The sequence below is a fragment of the Cryptomeria japonica genome, chromosome 1, assembly GCF_030272615.1.
Source record: "Cryptomeria japonica chromosome 1, Sugi_1.0, whole genome shotgun sequence".
Lineage (NCBI taxonomy): Eukaryota > Viridiplantae > Streptophyta > Pinopsida > Cupressales > Cupressaceae > Cryptomeria > Cryptomeria japonica.
Window position 1 is genome coordinate 587,179,987 of NC_081405.1, and position 20,970 is coordinate 587,200,956.

The window sequence follows — 20,970 nt, forward strand, 5'->3', positions numbered from 1 at the left end:
ATAAAACATTTTATTTTAATTAAAATCCTATTTTCTCCCACTTGCATTCTCCTACATTTCCCACTTGCATCCTAAAATTCTTCTAGAACATCTCAAATCACACTTAATTAGCCTAATTTCTTATAATCATGACACATCCCTAAATTTGGGGAAGTCACTTCTCTAAATTTGGAAGAAAGTCTTCTAGATGCATTTAAGACTATATTTTTCAACAAGTTAATTTGTGGAGTTCCCCAAATTTGTAAAGGTTTTTCTACTTTCCAACAAGTTAACCTCAAATGTTTTCAATAACCATTAATGGTTAACTCAAACTCAACCCTTGGTTAGAGAATTTCCCTCTAACTTAACCATCCTTTAACCCATGGGTCTCTTCAATTGTTCATTGCTTTTACCATGGTTATCCATTAACTCTTGTACAAGAGTTTATCCTTTGGGTAAAAGCATTATCTAATTACTCAACCCAGACCTTACCTACTAGGGTAACCACCATGTCTTAAGAGGCATTTAATGCCTCTTACATATCCTCTCAAACCTCCTAATGGTGACACTTGCTAGTCTAGGATTATTTTGAAAATATCACAAGGATTTAAGATCATTCAATACTAACCCTTGTTAAGATTACTCAACTTTAACCCTCCAATTTCCCATTTCTTCTATAAATAGGCTTCATTTCCTTCATTATTCAAGATCCAAGTCTTCATACATCTAAGTTATAGTCTCATTTCATCAAGAATTTTAGCCTCTTTTTGATAATAGTAATTAGATCATTTAGTTGCATTATAATATTAGAATAATTCATGTTTTGCATATCATGTTAGTAATATATCATGTTAGTTTCATTTCCATGCTAGATTAATATCATCTTTGTTAGAATCAAGGACAGTCTCAAAGACACTGAGAGGGGCGGTGAATTAGTGTCTAACTGATTAGCAGAATAATTAAACTTATTTATAGCTTTGTATCCCAAAACAGTGTACCGGTAAATAAGAATTATTGCAATAAATAGAAATAATAGAGACAACATAGAAACACACCATAAAACAAGATATTTAATGAGGAAACCCGGTGTGGGAAAAACCTTGGTGGGATTTGTGACCCACAATACTTACTCATTGGCTAATGGATAAATACTACTTACAATGAGGGGCCTGCCCATGTAGGGAGGCCAATAGCCTAGAGCTCACTGCTCAATAAAGAGTCACACTAACTACAAAAGTGGATTATCTAATCCAATACACTTCTCAAAACAACATCTTTCATGCTAGGTTTAGTACTGGTTTAAGCTCAGTCAATAACCAAAACCTTCACTGTCAACTATATCAGCTTACACAAAATTGTCTCATCACACATTATTCCTCTCTCTCTTTTTCATCTCATAACATTCATAAAATGACCTATAAAATCTCAAACATATATGAGTCTTTTACAATATACCATGTCGGCTTACAAAAGATAATTATATTACAAAACAATTCATATAAACAAAACTTTATCCCATGTCAACTAGAGTGTCGGTATGCTTTTTTTGTCAATGTAATATGAATGCCGGTGAAGTGCCTATTTGTACCGATGTCTGTCGGTGTATGAAGTTTGTGATGTTGGGCATGTAGAAACCAATTGTCGGTGACTTTCCAGTTGGTTTCCAGATGGTTGCCATCAATGAAAACATCAAGTATTCTCATAAGCGTGTAGAATGCCAACAATCTCCCCCTTTTGCATTGATACAACACTCATGAGAAAAATTAAAACTGTTATTCCAAAACTGAAATCCAAAAAAAGATGTGCTCCCCCTAAGCAATTGATCGCCTCTGTACATGCAAATTTTTCTCTCCACTACTCCCTCTTTGACATCAATGACAAAGGATGTCATAAGTAATCAAAAGAGTACAAAAAAAATGCTACCTCAAGGTTTGTAACCAGTTGGTTACAATCTAAAAGATGTCTGCCAAAATCATATTTAGACTCTACATAAACTTGTTGTTGTCATCTAAAGTTACCTCAGTCTGATGGATCATACCGGTGAGATAGTGCATTTGTTGCTCTGGTGATAGTTCTCCCTATACTGTTTCCTTAGCCAATTCATTTCTCTGAGTAATCAGATTATCCAGCCTCAGACCAAGTTTATGTTTTAGTTCCTAGGCATTAGACCTTACCCTTGCCTTCTCTTTCTCAAGATTTTCTAATTTCTCCTCAAAAACTGTCATTTCTTGCTCAAAAACTGATATAAGTCCGGATGAATGTATAATATTATCTACAATGTCATCAATTTCCTTCTGTGTCTTCTTGATCTCCTTATCAAAGTCCCTAGTTAAACAATGATTACACGCTTCCCTATATAGCTCCTTATACTCCAAAATTATAGAATTGAGTACCGGTAAAAGTGTATCCACATGATCGGTACATTTCGTTATTGTTTTTTCAAAGAATGTGTTTTTCTCTTTTTCAACTCTCTCCTTTATGATATCCTCATTTACCTTGTCTATAGTTATAACATTATCAAAAACCAATTAGGACAATGTGTCCAATTTACCTAAAGAATCCTTAATGTGATCTATCTAACATGTAGGTGCAATCATCTTTAGAATAGGTAAAGTGTTGTCAATTGCCTTAAAAGACAATGCATTGCAAACAGTTATCCTCTTTATAGAATCCGAAAGTACCTCTATGATATTGGTAGGTCTGAATTCACTAGTAGATGTACTCAGTTTAGCTATAAATTTCATCTTAATAGATGTCTGACCAATCGCCTTTAGTATATCCTCTTTCTTCCATCAAATATGTAGCGTCCTAAAATTGTGACACTTGCAATTTCGACTGCATTTCGGTCTTCACGATGGCGACGCAACATGCAACCTGAATGGAGACCCCGAAACCTGATTACGACACCAAAAACTGCATTTTTCCAACACCCTGGCTTGAACCTCCTTTGCACCCTGCTGTCCCGAGAGGTGGGACCAGAGCGCCCAGCGCCCTGGTCCCCCAGGACCATGGCGCCCAGCGCCCTGGTCCCTAGCCCTATTTTGGGCCTGGTCTCCTATGGGGCTTCGGGTCCTTTTGTTTGCAATTTGGAAAATAAACTTTCCTGGTCGGCCTAAGGTCGGGAAAATCAGTCTATCAGCCCTAATTGACAAGTATATAAACTACATTTTCCTCTTTCATTCAATATGATGGGAAAAGTGTGGAAACTATACTCAAGCATTCAAGCATTCAAGCATTCAAGCATTCCTTCAAGTAATTGATCATTTCAAGTCTCCATTCAAGGCTAAGTGTTGCATTCAAGACAAGGATTCAACCATTGAAGAGGAGATCACTTACAACACATGCTACAACATACAACATACAACAAACAACAACATCTATACCTTCGCATATAAGGATACAAACATCCTTACAACAAGGTATTAGTACTTGTTTTACATTACATACATTTACATTTACAGCATTTCTCATTTCTTGGTTAATTCCAAAACCGGGGTTTGACCTAAAGGCAAACCCCTAATCCCTAACCCCCCAATCGTCTTCACTTTTCTATGTGTAGGTTGCAGGTACGCGGCTGAAATTGAAGATCTGGAATCCTTGTGCAGAGACGAACAGATCCCCCTTCATTTCGCGGATTTTTCGGAGGACCATGGCGCCGGGCGCCATCGTCCCGACAATTTTTGCTTAAATTTGCAGGACAGCGCCGTATCGACATTTTACTGCTAATTCCAGGTCCGCAGCTTCATCCTATATACCTATCTTAGTTTATAAGTGAATCTTTCTCACTTTCTATGCATTCCTAGGTTAATTCTTCTATCAACATTCTTTACAAAAGAGGGTAGCCTTGCTTTCTTAACCCTTGAAACGCATTTAGCATCCAATCTTGCATTGTGTGGGATTGGATCTTGTGGGTTTCAACCCCTCTTTTGAATGTAAAGTCTCTCCCTTAAGTGAAAACCATCAACCCTAGTGAATCTCCCTTCTCTCTCCTTGGAGTTGGAAGAGGGGAGAACAACTAGGGTTCGATCGCGATTTTCCGCTTTACAAGATATATCCATTTTTCTTTTAATTTTCTTCGATGGATCTGTCTGTGTTTGGACGTCAACCTTTAATGGTTTCTTAGATTGTTTCAATGTCTCTGTAACTGTCAGTTTTTCAGTCTCAACATGAACCTCTGCCTCAGTTTGTTTCTCTAAAAGTTCTACTGCCGGTTTCACAAATTTTGGTGGCCCTATGATAGTACCTTTATCCTTTGTAGGTTATTCAATTTCTGTCGGTTTCTCTATTTGAATCGGTATCTCAATTTCCTGAGAGTCAATAGTTTGTGTCAGTTTCTTTGAAATCTTGCTATTATCAACATTGTTTGCCTTAACCTCTAAATTTTCCTTTTCTACAACAATGTTTACCTCCTAAGTATCCACATTCATTGTAAAGAGTATCTCAGACTCGGGGTTAGTATTATCACGTGTTATACCTTCAGTACCAGTAATTAGTGGATCTTTTGTGTATATCGGTGGAAGATTATCTGTTACCTTTATGTTTGTAATACCACCAAGTTTGCCTTTACCCTTGTCCTTGTCTTTCTGATATACTTTGAATGTCTTTTTAGGTATGCTCTTTTCCTCTTGCTTTTCCTTCTCTACAAAGAATATATCCCATTTATTTGTAGTCTCATCTGCAATCTCTTTTACTCTTCCAGCCATCAGGCTTACTTGCCGGTGTCCACTAACAAATACAAACTAGTTAGCTTCAGAGATAAGTTCATCTATTTCTTCCTTGGAGTTTATAGGATGAAGAACCAAGAGTGATTCAACTTTCAATTTCTTATCCAATTCCAATACAGATAGCCTTTTTTCTTCGAATCTCATGTATAGATCATTTGGTAACTCATCAATTACTTCTATCAAAACTTTCTTGTAAATATCTGTGTAAAACAATGCTTTCCTCAATGGTGTTTCTGTCAGTATCATTTGAAGTATTATACCATTTGCTTACATTAGACAAATTTCCTTCCTTTGTTGTCTCATTCAGTAAATCATCTAATGTGGGGGTAACTAGTGTCTGTTTATTCTTAGGGGTAAGCTTCTTCTTTGGTTCCCTAACTACTTGTTGTTTCTTCCTTAGTGTCTTGGTTTTCCTAGGTGAAGGAGAGGGTATCGGTGAAGGTTTTCTCTTCCTTTCTACTCTTTTAAACTCAGTAGCCTCACCACTTTCAGTGTCGAAAGATGTTACAACTGGTGAAACATGTTCTTTAGGTTGTAGTCCTTCAAGTTCACTTGCCGATATACCACTGATGTTCATGACATTTTTTTTATTTCCTTTACCTTCTTGGAAGCATCTCTAATAAATTTTTCTCTTCTTTTAGTCCTCTTCTGTATAGATACATTATTTTCAATAGTTTTTGCATTTCCAAAGAATTTCTTAGATGGCTCCCTTGGTGCATCAAGTAGAGCTTTAGAATATGTTTCCAAAACATGTAGATCTGCCTCATAACCCATCTCCATAACCCAAATAGTTCTAGGTCTTGCCGCTTCCATCCAAGTTTCATCTCTCTTAATAACAAAGTAGATTTCCTTGTCTTATTTATCAACTATGCTCTGTGGTAGTCTCTCTCTTTCTCTCATCTTAGATTGGAATATTTTGAAATAGTTTGTAATGTTGTTAACACTGTCAGTGTGGATACCAGTGAAAGAATCTTGTATTTGTTTTCCTACTGGAATGTCATAACCAACATCCTTGTGACCTATGTCGGGTATCTCCTTGGTAAAGTACAACATCAAACATACCATAAGGTTTCCAAAATGGAAAGTACCCTTCTTGTCTCCCTTAATCTTCTTTAGGTTGTCAATTAATTTGTTCTTAAGCCATTCACATGCATCAATCTTAACATTATTGTTTACCATCTCATATGCACTGTGAATACATAGGCTAGAAACAAAATTTAGTCTATTTGCGTGAGTAGCTTTGTAACCTAGTACCATACTCACATATCTTACATTTATATCCTTAACATCATTCCCTCTAAGTGACCTATTATCAAATGTTACTCTGGTTAAATACATAACTACTCTGTTAGGTATCTTCTTGGTTTTATCAGGCCTACTACTAGTTGAAGGTAAACTAATAACTGCCTTAATTGCTTCCCTAGTTATCTTGCAAACTGACTCTAACCACATGAATTCTCCATGGACTTTGCTTAATACAAGTCTGACAACTTCCTTAGGAAATTTGGGAATGTTTAAAATCTCTACAGAACCTAAATTTTCCACAATCTTATGTTCTAGTTTGATTACTCCATTTTCATCATAAATGACCTCATTAAATATTTTCTTTAACTCCTCAGTCCCTAGGTTTTCTATGTTGCAATGTATGTAAATTTTAGGGGCTTGTGCAAATACTACACCCTTAGGAATTTTTGAAAAAGCTCCTATAGAATCATCTTGTTTCGCAATCTCGTGGATAATATTGAATATAGGTCTAGGGCATTTAACATTTTCCACAATGGTAGGGCTCTAAATAAACTCTAGAATAGAAGATGAGGAAGCCATTTCAAGGATAAATACCTCTAAATGAAAATTTTGTATGCTTGAAAATCACTTCGCAGCTTCACCTTAGAATGCCTTACTCAATTTCGTGCTCTCTAATCGTTTGAATACCCAGTGAGTTTGAAATGAGGGTTTCCCAATGCTTTATAGCCAAAAAGTTCTTTAAAACTGCATTAAATGCTCGCCTTTATAAGTGAAAACTTAACTCATTCACCAGTAAAGAAGAAATGTATCTTCTCACCATCAACCAAGGGTAGAATGCATGATCTTAAACTTGTTGTAATACCCCTTAAGGATTATTCCTCAGTTAGATGAAGAATCTCCTGCCGGTGGAGGATTACTCTATTCTACCAGTGCAGAGATAGTTTCATCAGTTCTCTGATCACTCTTCTTAATCCATTGTTTTGAAAATTCTTGTTTTACCTCATCTACCTTTTCTTTGCCCTTCAAACTACATCCTTTATCGTTCGCCGGTACATTTTTGCTTCTACAGAATTTTGCAATATGTCCAATCTTGTTACATGCATGACAAGTTACATTGCTCCTTTGAATAGCCTTTCCATGTCTTTGACCAGTTTGTGATCTGCATTGATTGGCTAAATGTCCAAATCTTCCACAAACATAGCATTTCACATGCATTCTGCAATTTTCTGAATTATGAACAACTTTGTTGCATTTGGAACATCGATTGATGGGTGAGTTTGTGTTCTTATTTTTTCCAAATCTACATTGATTTGCTCTGTGATCATACTTGTTGCAATTAAAACATTTCCCATTAAATTTATAAGCATTAGGTTGTCTTACCAGTTTGTTCTGATCTTGATTGTTTGCAGTACCGGAACTTTCTTCATGTTCAAATCCAAGTCCATTAGTATCTCCATCAGGTTTCTGCCTTTTAAGGATGTCATCAAGTTCTTTTGAATTTTTCTTGAATTTTTCTTTATGTTTATTTGCAGTAGCCATCTCCTTTTCCAGAATTCCAACTTATGTCACATGCTCAACTTTATCATGTTGCATTTGAATCAGATTTGTCTTTAGCATATCATTTTCATGACCAAGTCTCAGCTTTTTTTTTCTAGCACTGTTAAATCTCCTAGTCAAGTCTTCTTCATTCTTCTTCTTGTCTTCAATATCCTTACATAACCTCATAGTCATATCTTACATTTCATTTTTCATATTACTATTTTCTTGTCTCAACTTATTTGCAATGTCTCTAAGAGTCTCTTTTTCATCATCATCATTCTGTTGTTGGCATTATACACTCTAATGAGAATTGAAGGTGTTTTCATTGATGACAACTTTGCAACCTTTTGGATACCTTCAAGAAACCTTGTCGCATTCATCTAGTAAACCACCGGCATGAACCTTTATCAGCAGGAATAGACATCGACAGACACTTCATTGGTAGCAACAACAATGTATATCAGCACCGCAGCGAAGAGGAAAAACTTTTGTTTATTGTATTTAATTGTAAATATCTTTTGTAAAGCTGACATGGCATATTGTAATAGACTCATATATGTATTAGATCTTGTAATTCATTTTGTAATGATGGACATATGATGGATATGGTAGAAGTGATGAGCAAATATTAAGGTAGATTTTGTATAAGGTTTATGGCTATAGTATGAGCTTAAACCGGTACTGAACCTCGCATAGAAAATGTTGAATTGTAGGAGTACATTATATTGGATTCTCATAATCCATTTTGTAAGTCAGCGAGACTTCCATTTTGTAGATTAAGTAGTGAGCTCTAGGAAGTTGGCCTTCCTGCATGTGCAGGCACCACATTGTAAGTAATATCCATTCATTGTCCAGTGAGTGAATATTGTGGGTCACAAATCCCATCGAGGTTTTTCCCACACCGAGTTTCCTCGTTAAACATCTTGTGTTATGGTGTTTTTTCTATGATGTCTTTATTGTTCCTATTTACTGCATTAATTCTTATTTACCGGTACACTATTTTGGAATGCAAAATACTTAATAAGGTCAAATATTTTGTTAACCGGTTAGAAACTGATTTACCCCCCCCCTCTCAGTATCGTTGGGACTATCATTAATCCTAACAATTGGTATCAGAGCTTGGTTCTCTATTTTCAAATTTCTATCAGCTTGAGGAAGATTCTAACACCGGTACAAATGGAGAACTTAAGAAAGCAATTAGAAGGAGCTCTTGTGGACTATGATGCAGAGAAGTTGAATAATATCAAACTTGAAGATGATCTGAAGACTGCACATGAATTCATTCAAGGACATCAGAAGAATCTTACTATTGATATAAATAAGAGAAAATAACTTCATGAGAAGATACAAAGTGATGATGATGAAAAGGAAACTCTTAATGAGCTTGTAAACAAGATGAGGCAAGAAAAAGGTACTATGAGGAATGAAATGCAAGATATGACTATGAGATTTTGTAAAGACATTGAAGACAAAAAGAAGAATGAAGATGAATTGACTAGGAGACTCAATGATGTTGGAAATGAAAATCTAAGACTCGGTCATGAAAACGATATGTTGAAGACATATTTAATTCACATGGAACATGATAAAACTAAACTTATGAGACAAAAGGAAATTCTAGAAAATGAGGTGGCTACTGCAAATCAACATAAAGAGAAATTCAAGAAAAGTTTAGAAGAACTTGATGATATGCTGAAAAGTCAGAAACCTAATGGAGATACTAATGGACTTGGATTTGAAGTTGGAGAAAGTTTCGGTACTGGAAATCAGTATGGTCATATAGAAAATGCTTACAAATGCTTACAAATGTTTACAAATTTAATGGGAAATGCTTTAACTATATCAAGTATGGTCATAGAGCAAATCAATATAGATCTAGAAAGAATCAGAACATTAATGCACCCATCGGTCAATGTTCCAAATGCAACAAAATTGGTCATAATTCAAAAAATTGCAGAATGAATGTAAGATATTATGTTTGTGGAAGATTTGGGCACTTATCTAATCAATGCAAAACACAAACTAACATAGGATATGGAAAGGCTATTCACAAGAATAATGTGACTTGTTATGCTTGTAACAAGATTGGACACATTGCAAAATTTTGTAGAAGTAAGACTTCACCAACAAATAATAAAGGACCCAGTTTGAAAGGCAAAGAGAAGGTAGATGAAGTAAAGCAAGAATTTTCAAAACAATGGATTGGAAAGAGAGATCAAAATGTTGATGAGACTATTCCTTCATCGGTAGAACAAAGTATTACTCCACCAGAAGGAGATTCTTCATCCAACTAAAAACTAACCCTTTGGGGGTATTGCAACAAGTTGAATATCATGCAGTTTACCCTCGGTTAATGGTGAGAAGATGGATTTCTTCTCTACTGGCAGATGTGTTAAGTTTCACTTAACCGGCAAGCATTTAATGTGGTTGTTAGAAGAAAAGACATTATAAATCATCAGTTTTCCCTCTTTTTCAATTCACTGAACATTCAAAATTTCAAAGAGCACGTAATACGATCGAAGGCATCCAAGGCAAAGAAGTGAAGCAATTTCTTTCAAACACTCAAACATTATTAGGCAGCTTAAGGTATTTTTCAATGGCTTCCTCCTCTGCTCTAGAATTTATTGCAAACCCTACTGTTGTGGAAGTTGTGATATGCCCTAGGCCCATTTTTAAGGTTATCCCTGAAATAGCTAAGCAAGATGATTCTATAGGCACATTTTCAAAAATTCCTAAAGGTGTTGCTTATGTTGAGGACCCTAGAATTTATATTCACTGCAATATTGAGGAATTAAGTTATGAGGAAGTGTTGAAGATGTTTAAAACTGTTATTTGTGATGAAAATGGAAATGTCAAGCCTGAACACAAGGTAATTAAAACATTAGGTTTGTGGAGATCTTGGACATCCCTGAATTTCCTAAGGAGGTAGTGAGAATTGTCCTTAGTGGGGTTCATGGAGAATTTCTTTGGCTAGATTCAATTTACAAAATCACTAAGGAAGCAATTAGGGAAGTGACAGGTTTACCCTCCACTGGTAGCAGGATAGATAAGACTAAGAAGGTACCTAATCACATAGTCATGACCTTAACAGGGGAAACATATGATAGTAGATCCCTGAGAGTAAATGACATCAAGGATGTAAATGTCGGATTCATAAGAATGATCTTAGGCTACAAGACCACACATGCAAACCGACTCAATTCAATTTCTAGTCTTTGCATTAAAAGCCCTTATGATATGGTGAATAATGATTCAAAAATAGATGTATGTGAGTGGCTAAAGGATGAATTAATAGGCAACCTAAAAAAGATAAAAGGAGATAAGAAAGGAACATTTCATTTTGGCAATCTTTTGGTATGTCTTATGTTATATTTCACAAAAGAAGTTCCCAGTATTGGAAAGAAAGATTTTGGATATGATATACCGGTAGGCAAACAATTGCTAGAAATCTTCACCGGCATGGGTACTAATAAAGAAAACAAAATAAATGATTATTTTAAAACCTTCCAAGTAAAAATGAAAACCAGGGAGAGACTACCACAAAGTGTAATAGACAATTACAACAAAGAAATATGTTTTGTGATTAAAAAGGATGAAATATGGATGGAAGCAGTTCTTCCTAGAACTGTATGGGTAACTGAAATGGGGTATGAAGAAGATGTAAACATTATTGAAACCTATGCTAAAGCCCTATTAGAAGCATCTAGAGAACCCACAAAAAAGGTTTTTGGTAATGCAAAAACAATTAAAAGTGGTGTTCAGACATTGAAACAAAGAAATAAAAGAGAAAATACATAAGAAGTGCAGCAAAGTAAGTAAAGGAAATAAAAGAAAGCATCATGAACATAACTGGAATAAAGGAAAGTGACCTAGAAGGATTACAACCAGAGGCACACATCTCACTAGTTGGTACATCATCTGAAAGTGAAATTCTTGCTAAGTTTAAGAGAGTTGATAGGAAGAGAAAACCCTCACCGGTACCCTCTCCTTCACCAAAGAAAACAAGGTAGAAGAAACATGCAGTAAGACCACCGGCAAAGAAGTTGATACCAGAGAAGAAACAAAAAAAGGTTATACCACCTTTGGATAACTTATTGAGTGAAATCACTGATGGCGATAATTTATCAAATGTGATCAAACTGTATAATACATTCACTGATGCAAAAAAGGAAAGTATTGAGAATAACATTATTCTACATCTTGACATTTACAATAGATTGTTAATAGAAGTTGTAGATGATTTTCCTAATGAATTTTATAGAAGGTTAGATGCAAAGAGGATTGCAATTATGGAGCTAGATAAGAAACTCAAGATTGAAAAACTACTAGCTATACATCTGATTAACTCTAAAGAAGAGATTGATGAACTAATTATTGAAGCAAACAAATTAGTTTTTGCAAGCGGTTACTGGCATGTGAGCCTAATGGCTGGAAGAGTCAATGAAATTATAGAGGAAACAACAGACAAGTGGGATATTGTTTTTGTAGACAAGTCAAAACAGGAAGAGTTGAACAGACTTAAGAAAACTTTCAAGGTTTATCAAAAGGACAAAGACAAAGGAAAAGGTAAAGTTGGTGGATTACCAAACATAAAAGTAACTGACAACCTACCACCACCTTTGGTTACTACACAGGCAAATACTGAGGACATACCGGCTACTGAAAATGTTGACACACCACATGAGGACACTAACCTTGAGTCGGAAATTTTATTTACCATGAACATTGATACTCAAGAAGTGAACATTGTAGTGGACAAGGATAGCATTGAGGTGAAAAATAATATTGCTAACACTATAAACATTGCAAAGCAACCGACAAAAAATATTGAGGTTGGAATACAAGTAGAGAAAATAGTGCATACAGAGCAACCTTTGGACAGTGAAACAAATACTGGTAGTGTAGATGCTGGAACGGAGAAACTGATAGAGACAAAGATATCGGCAATAGATAATACAGAAAAACCAACAGAGAAACCAATAGAGGCACGGGTACATGTTGAGATACCAAAACCGGTAATCACTGAGAAGCCCAAACCATTGCTAGTTGAAATGCAAACTCAGACTGATCCACTGGAGGTTGATTCAAGAAAATTGGTTGTTGGTACTGCAATCACTGAGATAGTAAAGGTAGTTGGTCAGACATCTGGTACTTCACTGGGTGAATTCAGACCTACAAATGTGACAGAGGTACTTCTAGACTCCATAAAGAAGATAATAGATTGTAATGCATTGGCCTATAAGGAAATTGATGACACTATTCCTATTCTTAAGATGATTGTACCAAAATGCAATATAGATAATGTAAAGGATTCTTTAAGTCAATTAGACACATTGTCTAAATTCATTGCTGGAAATATTTTAATAGTTAATCAAATAAATGAGGAAACATTCAAAGAGAAAATGGAAAAGAAAAAATAAAAATTCTTTGAGGAAACAATAAAGAAGTGCATGAAACATATTAACACACTTTTATCGACACTGAATAAAACAATTTTGGAGTACAAGGAATTGTACAGGGACACATGCAAGCCACATCTATTAACACAAGATATTGAAAAGAAAATAAGAAAAGTACAAAAAGAGATGGATGATATAGCTGATAATATCATTGGTTCATTTGAACCTATATCAGTTATTGAGCAAGAGATAGTAGGACTTGAGGAAAAGATGGAGAAATTAGAGAAAGAGAAAGAAAAGATCAAGGAAAATGCCAAAGAGCTTAAGCACAAACTCAGTCCTAAATGAGACAACCTTATCTCTCTAAGGAAAGAGATCTCTGAGGAATTAAGTCAAGGGAAAAAGTCACCGGAGGAGCATATGCATCATCTCACAAGTACAATCCAAAGAACTAAGGCAACCATGAAGGAAAACAACAGATTCATATAGAGTTTAAACTTGGTTTTGGCCGACATATTTTAGATTGTAACCAACCGGTTACAAACTTAAACGTGAAATTCTACACTCATTTGACAATTTTTGATAACCTTTATCATTGATGTCAAAGAGGAAGTAGTGGATAGAGAAAAATGGCTAATCAGAGGAGATCATCTACTCAAGGGGAGCACACATCTATGGTAAAATCTTGGACTTCATTTTTGGAACATATTTTGGGATTTTTCTCATGAGTGTTGCCATCAATGCCAAATGGGGAGATTGTTGGAATTATACACTCTAGTGAGAATTGAAGGTGTTGTCATTGATGGAAACCTTGCAACCTTGTGGATACCTTCAGGAAACCTTGTGTAATTCATCTAGTAAACTACCGGTAGGCACCAGCACCGACAGACACTTCACCAATAGCGATAATAATGTATACCGACACCCCAGCCAACAGGAACAAACTTTTGTTTATTGTATTTAATTGTAAATATCTTTTGTAAAGCCAACATGGCATATTGTAATAGACTCATATATGTATGAGATCTTGTAAATCAATTTGTAATGATGGACATATGATGGATATGGTAGGAGTGATGAGCAAATATTAAGGCAAATTTTGTATAAGGTTTATGGTTATAGTATGAGCTTAAACTGGTACTGAACCGGCATAGAAAATGCTAAATTGTAGCAGTACATTATATTGGATTATCGTAATCCATTTTGTAAGTCAATGAGACTTCCATTTTGTAGATTGAGTAATGAGCTCTACGCAGTTGGCCTTGTTGGATATTGTTGGCATATGGTGAACTGGCATGATGATATGATGATAATGTATGTTGTCATTGATATCAATAAGTGAAAGTGAACCAGCATGCAGATTGGAAGAAGATGGTGAATAGGTATGAAGATTTGTAAGTGAAATGGTGTCAGGGCTTCACTTAGTGTGACTACCGGTTGGTAGTCTCAGGTCTAGGGTTTCTAGTTTGGCAATCCAGCTTGTGTGATGCAACCGAAGATATCCTGTGATGAGTTAGCTAAGTGATGAGAATGAAATCGAGGTGCCACATCAGTTTTGTGCACATGAAGGATTTCCTTGAGGATCTTGCATGTGAAGATCGATTGCATTAAACGTCTACCTCGGTAATGAACATTTTTCTTAGCAGTATAAGAAGAAAGCATGATGGGTTACTGATTCCCATGTGCAATGAAGAATGAAAGATGCAGATTGTCTTCTGATTTGTTTAAGATTGTATTGCTCTATACAAAGTGTTTGGATGGTCAGGATTGGATCACTTGTATTGTAAACCTAAGATGCTTAGGGTTTAGGGTTTATGCTACTGACCTAACTATTGTCTATAAGGTCGATGATGTTTTTTTTTGTAAGTTGTTGGCAAATGTTGTGTGTGTATCTGAGTGATGAGATACTTGCCAAACCAGTAAGAGGAAAACTGCAAAGTGTGATTGCAGAGTAGAGGAAATGAAAAGGATCTATCTTGGCATGTAGTGCTTCTATCAGATCAGAGTTTTACATGTTGTCTTCTAACCATTTCAACAATTGGAAAATACCTTTACCAGGTAGCTTTAATAGGCTTATTGTAAATCCTTTAACTGGGTGACTCAAGATCATTGTGTTCTTCAAATCCTCTAGCAAGGTAACCTCTAACAAGGTTTCAACCTTTAACAGGGTATATAGCCATCCCTTAACAGGGTGATCTTTAATAGGATCCATTCCTAGCAGAACCTTATTGTAAAGTCTTTAACCAGACTAGGCTCCTAGTAGAGAAAGCTTCAAAAGAGTTCAAAACAAGCCTGTGGGTACTCATCCCCACCATTGTTTTTTCCTATTTGGGTTTCCACGTGAAAAATCTTCATGTCATGAGTTGTGCATTTTTCATTTGATGATTAAGTATTCTGTGTTTGAGTGATTATGCATGCAGAGCTAATAGGTTATGGTATTACTGGTATACCACATGCATATGTTTATGGGTGAAGTTGTTATCAAGTATTGAATGTATTTGAAGTGTTCAAACTTATCAATTTATGTTGTCTAAAGTCTTATCGCATTTAACCGGTATTGCCATGGTTAAGTTCAGTGATGATGACAATCGGTTAGTATTGTTTTAACTTGATAAGTTATTGAGAAAGTTTTGCTCTGTACTGATTCACCCCCCCCCTCGCCCCCTCTCAGTACTGATTACGTTATTTGTTGTTTATAATTATACAACAATTGGTATCAGAGCTACTCCAAGTCCTTAGTGATACAAGCTTAACCACTTGAGGAAAAAGATCCTGTTGTAATGATGAAGAGGTAAGGTCCTAAGTTAAATATAGATAACTTCAAGATATGGAAGGACAGAATGAAGATTTACATCAAGAGTATGGGTGCTCAACACTAGAGCTATGTTGAGAATGCCTATGTGATTCCCACTAGCACTCTGACCGATGATCAGAAGAGAGAGATTCAGGAAAATGGGCAAGTCATGGAAGCCCTTATTAGTAGCTTGTCAGATATTGAGTTTATTGATGTACAAGATAAGGACACTCCTAAGGATGTATAGGATGCACTGGAAACCATTTATAGTTGTGATGAGCATGTAAAGCAAGCTAAGGAAGAGAGCCTTAGAGGAAGATTTGAAGACATGAGGATGGTTGAAGGAGAGACCATTCAACAATATGACATTAGGATTAAGACTGTGGTTAGAGATATCAAAACTGTTGGTGGAATGATTGAGGATGCCACCATTGTTAGTAAATTCTTGAGATCATTGTTATTGATCTATGCAATTAGAGTTGTTGTTATCAAAGAACTAAGGTCTATTGATAAAACCAAGATATCCTTAGACTCTATCATTGCAAATTTGATTGCATATGAGTTGAATAGCTATGATGACAGTGTTCAGAAGACTGAGTCAGCCTTTAGAGCATCTGCTGCACCATCCAGAAAAGGAGAAAAAACTAGTACTAGTTATGAATCCAGACAATGCAGAGATATGGATGATGAAGAGATTCTCATGGGGCTTTGAAGCTCCTCTTGCTAAAAGACTTCCGAAAGGAACTAGTAAATATATAGGTAAGCTTCCTTTAAAATGTTTCTCCTGCAACAAGATATGGCATATAGCTGTTAATTGTCCTAACAATGATAATAAGGATAAACCAGAGAAGTTTAGAAAGTATAAAGGAGGAAATAGGAGAAATTGTCTTGTTGTTGTAGATGAAGGTGTTACTGATGAAGAATCAGAGGATGGAGAGAGTGAATATATAGTGTTTGTAGCTGTAAAGGAAAAAGTGTCTGACAAGAAAGAACTTTTCTCTTGCATTGACAACTCCAATGAGTGGATTATTGATAGTGGTTGTTCTCACCACATGACTAGTGACCGAAGAAAGTTTCTGTCTCTAGAAGAATATGATGAATGTGTTTTCAAATTCGGCAATGATGCACCATGCTTGGTAAAAGGTAAAGGATCCAGCTCACTAAATAGAAAGAGCAGTGCAGATGATGTCTACTGGGTAGAAGGTTTGAAGCATAACCTTTTAAGTGTTGCTTAGTTGAATGACAAAGGACTCACTCCGAAGTTCAAAGGAGGAATCTACAGTATAATATGAAAAAGTGGTGAACTTATTGCCACTGGTAAGCAAACCAGAGGTAACCTATTTTAGTTGAATGCCAAGATTAGTCAGTGTCTGATGGCTAAGTTTGATGACAGTTGGATATGTCATAGGAGACTCTGTCGTATGAACTTTGACAATATTGTTAAAGCTAGTAAGATCAAGGCAATAAGAAGACTACCTTTGCTGAACAAACCTGAGAATTATTTGTGCAGAGAATGTCAACTTGGGAAGATGTCTTCCTCAACTTTTAAAGGTAAGTCTTTTTCAGTAGAGAATTTACTTGATCTTGTGCATACTTATTTGTGTGGTCCTATGAAAACTAGAAGTATTCAAGGAGATAGGTATTTTATGATTTTTACTAATGACTGCTCAAGAATGATGTGGTTCACATTCTTGAAAGACAAGTTTGAAGAATTAGTAGAAAAGGAAAGTGGCCAAACGATAAAGTGTCTAAGAACTAATCAAGGAGGAGAATTCACTTATGATGAATTCAACAAGTACTGTAAAGATAGCGGTATCAAGAGGCAGTTGTCTACCCCAAGGACACCACAACAGAATGGCATAGCAGAAAGGAATAACAAGACTATAGTTGAAGTGAGGACAACAATGATGATCCAAGGAAAGGTTGCTCACACTTTTTGGAGAGAAGCGGTGAGCACTATAGTCTATACAATGAACCAAGTACTTATCAAGAAAGGAAAAGATAAAACCCCTTATGAGTACTGGAATGGGAAGACTCCCACTCTGAGTTACTTTAAGGTATTTGGGAGTAAGTGCTATATCAAGAGAAGTGAACATTTGAGCAAATTTGATGCTAAAAGTGATAAAGGAATATTTATGGGTTATTCCACTAAGACAAAAACTATTAGGTGCTACAAAAATAGAACACAGAAGAGTTTTGAAAGTATCAATGTCAGGGTTGATGAATCCCCTAAGGAACTTGAGGAAATATGTAACAAGCAAGTGGAAGATGAACTGGGTATAGCCTTCTGGGACCCGGATAAGAAAGAAACTAGTAAAGATCTCAGTGTTCCTGTACCGGTAGAAGCTTCAGTAGGAGAAGAAGAAGAAGAAGAAGAGGTAACTAAAGGAGAAGAAGATAAGCTAGCAGATCAGGCTAGAGTCATTCTAAGCTATGTGAAACTACATCATGATCCGAAGAAAATCATAGGAGATAAAGATGCAGGGATACTCACGAGAAGAAAAGTGAAAGAAAACTCTTGCATGATTTTTGAATTAGAACCCAAGATTTCCAGAGAAGTGCTTACAGATGAAGACTGGATTAAAGAAATGGAAGAGAAGCTAGACTAGATAGAAAAGAATGTAACATGGTCTTTGGTACCCAGACCAGAACACAAAAATGTCATTGGTACCAAATGGGTCTTAAGGAATAAGCTAAATAAAGAAGGTACAGTTATAAGGAACAAGGCTAGGCTTGTATGCAAAGGATATGCTCAGGACTAGGGAGAAGACTATGGAGAAACCTTTGCCCCTGTGGCTAGACTAGAAGGAGTTTGAATGCTACTTACATTTGCAACATTTAAGGGATCTAAGGTATATCAGATGGATGTGAAGTTTGCATTCTTGAATGGAATCCTTGAAGAGGAAGTATATATAGAGCAACTGGAAGGCTTTTCTCTGTTAGAAGATAGTAGCATGGTGTGTAGATTACACAAAGCCCTATATGGATTGAAAAAAGCACCTAAGGCATGGTATGAAAGGTTACATTCTCATATTGTGAAGATTGGATTTCAGAGATCAAGTGAAGATAGCAACATCTACTTGAAATTAGAAGGTGATTAGATTTTGATCTATGAAGTATTTGTCAATGACATAATCTTTGAAGGAGATGATGAAATGAGCCATGCATTTGTAGATATAATAAAGAAAGACTTTGAGATGTCTCTGATTGGAGAGATAAAGTTTTTCATTGGTTTACAGATTCAGCAAATGAAAGAGGGTATCTTTATTACCAAGTCTAAGTATGTCAAAGAGGAGATCAAGCCAGATGGTACACTCATGGTGATTGGTTGTAAACTGACTAGGGAAGATGACTCAGCACTAGTAAATGAAAAGGAGTACCGATCAATGATCAATAAGCTGCACTATGTGGTGCACAATAGACCAGATATTGCTCATGCAGTGGGCATAGTAGCTCGGTTTCAGAAATGTCCTAGAGAATCCCACTTGATAGGATTCAAGAGGATTCTTAGATATCTGAAAGGAACAATTTACTATGGATTGTGGTATCCATATAGTGGTGACTTCAATCTCAAAGTGTATACTAATGTCAATTGGGCAAGTAATGTGGAGGACCGGAAGAGCACAACCGGTGGAGCATTTTTTCTTGGTGGAAGATTAGTATCATGGATGAGTAAGAAGCAGAGCTATACTTCCTAGTCTACAGCTGAAGCAGAATATGTGGCAGCATTTATGAATTGCACTCAAGCATTCTCAATGAAACATGTATTGGAAGGTTTCAAAGTACTTGTATCTGAATTGGTGAATATATTTTGTGACAACACAAGCGCAATAAATATTTCCAAGAATTTGGCATTGCATGCTAGAACTAAGAAGATTGAGCTTAAATATCACTTCTTGAGAGAGAAAGTTTAGAATAAGGAAGTTGTACTTCAACATGTTTCCAGTAAGGAGTAACTAGTAGATATATTCACTAAGCCCTTACCAAAGACTACACTTACCTATTTGAGAGGTGAATTAGGGGTTCTACCCCTTCATGAAGTCAACTAAAGTTGTGTGCTCCGCATCAGTCAGGAACTACAGTGTCAAATCTTTCAGGATTGATGTGTTCAAGGATGCTACCCCATAGGGGGAGTAGCATAATAAAGAATGGAAGCTTATGCCTCCACTTTGGAATTGTTGTCAAAGGGGGAGAAGATAACTAGTGAATGGGAAGAAGATATCTGATAATGCAGATACATTGGTCTATGATGTTTATAGTTACATTGCTACACTGAGTATTGCCATCAATGCCAAAGGGGGAGATTGTTGGATATTGTTGGCATATGGTGAAGTGGCATGATGATATGATGATAATGTATGTCGTCATTGATGTCAATAAGTGAAAGTGAATCGATATGCAGATTGGAAGAAGATGGTGAACAGGTATGAAGATTTGTAAGTGAACCAGTCTCAGGGCTTTACTTAGTGTGACTACCGGTTGGTAATCTTAGCTCTAGGGTTTTCGGTTTGGGAATCCAGCTTGTGCGATGCAACCGAAGACATCCTATGATGAGTTAGCTAAGAGACAAGAATGAGATCAAGGTGCCACATCAATTTTGTGCATGTGAAGGATTTCTTTGATGATCTTGTATGTGATGATCAATTGCATTAAATGTCTACCTCGAGAATGAACATTCTTCTTAGTGGTATGAGAAGAAAGCATGATGGGTTACTAATTCCCATGTGTGGTGAATAATGAATGATGTAGATTGTCTTGTGATCTATTTAAGATTGTATTGCTCTATGCAAAGTGTTATGATGGTCAGGAATGGACCACTTGTATTGTAAACCTAGGATGCTTAGGGTTTAGAGTTTATGCTACCGACCTGACTATTGTCTATAAGGTCGATGATGTTTGTTGTTGTAAGTTGTTGACAAATGTTGTGTGTGTATCCGAGTGATGAGATACTTGCCAGACTAGTAAGAGGAAAACTATAGAGTGTGATTGCAGAGTAGAGGAAATGAAAAGGATCTTCCTTGGCATGTAGTGCTGCTATCAAATTAGTTTTACTTGTTGTCTTCTAACCATTTCAATAGTTGGAAAATCCCTTTACCGGGTTTCTTTAACAGGCTTATTGTAAATCCTTTAACCGGGTGACTCAAGATCATTGAGTTCTTCAAATCGTCTAGCGAGGTAACCTTTAACAAGGTTTCAACCTTTAATAGGGTATATAGCCATCCCTTAACCGGGTGATCTTTAACATGATCGGTTCCTAGCAGAACCTTATTGTAAAGTCTTTAACCAGACT